The sequence below is a fragment of the Musca vetustissima genome, unplaced genomic scaffold (genome assembly GCF_032173495.1).
Source record: "Musca vetustissima isolate MV318-11 ecotype Yass unplaced genomic scaffold, APGP_CSIRO_Mvet_v1 utg6369, whole genome shotgun sequence".
NCBI lineage: Eukaryota > Metazoa > Arthropoda > Insecta > Diptera > Muscidae > Musca > Musca vetustissima.
The window spans coordinates 157,450-158,236 of record NW_026889093.1 but is presented as its reverse complement, the minus strand read 5'-3'; positions in this window follow the sequence as shown (position 1 = coordinate 158,236).

The window sequence follows — 787 nt, the reverse complement described above, 5'->3', positions numbered from 1 at the left end:
AATGGTCTTTAAATTTAGGCTTTCCTAATAATAAAAATTCAAGAAGACTACATTCATAGAGGCGGACGGAAAGGAAATCTAGTATTAAATCAGTTATAACCCCGTACGCCGATTGGTTCACATATTTTATGTTGTGTGGAAATCTGTCCATAAATCCCAGCTACTCATAAAATCGAGGAGATTATGTTAGCCTATATTGGATTCGGCCCCTTGGTGCTTGCACAATCCTAGGCGGAGGTTAAATACGCCTATGGAAAGATTTTATACGGTCAACACAACTTCCACGATTTAGTCTTTAGCCACTTCATAGAAAAAATAGATTGTAATTCACAATATAAACAACATCACAAGGAACCATGGACAGCATGTGGGAAACCTAAAATTAATCGCGACCAAGTCTTAAATTTTATTTTTTACTGACCTAAAACCGCTAATAACCCAAAAATACACAAATTCATTAATTATTTCTCAAAGAATAGTTCTTGACAAAAATAAATTAATAATTGTTTTTGTTTATTCTTGTCAAAAACTTATTGTCAGCATGACAATTTAATTTCTATAACAACAATGTTGTTTTTGTAAAATATTTGTTGTTGTATCTGATGCATACACCTTATTAAATACACCTTGAATATTAATATTTTTGTTTTGACATCTAACATAATTTTATATACATATGTATATAGGTTTCAAAATATAATTTGACAGCAAACTTAATACTCAGCTGTCCTTACTGCCCGACCTTATATAGGTCTTGTTTGTAATTTTATTGTTTGAGGTGAAGCAT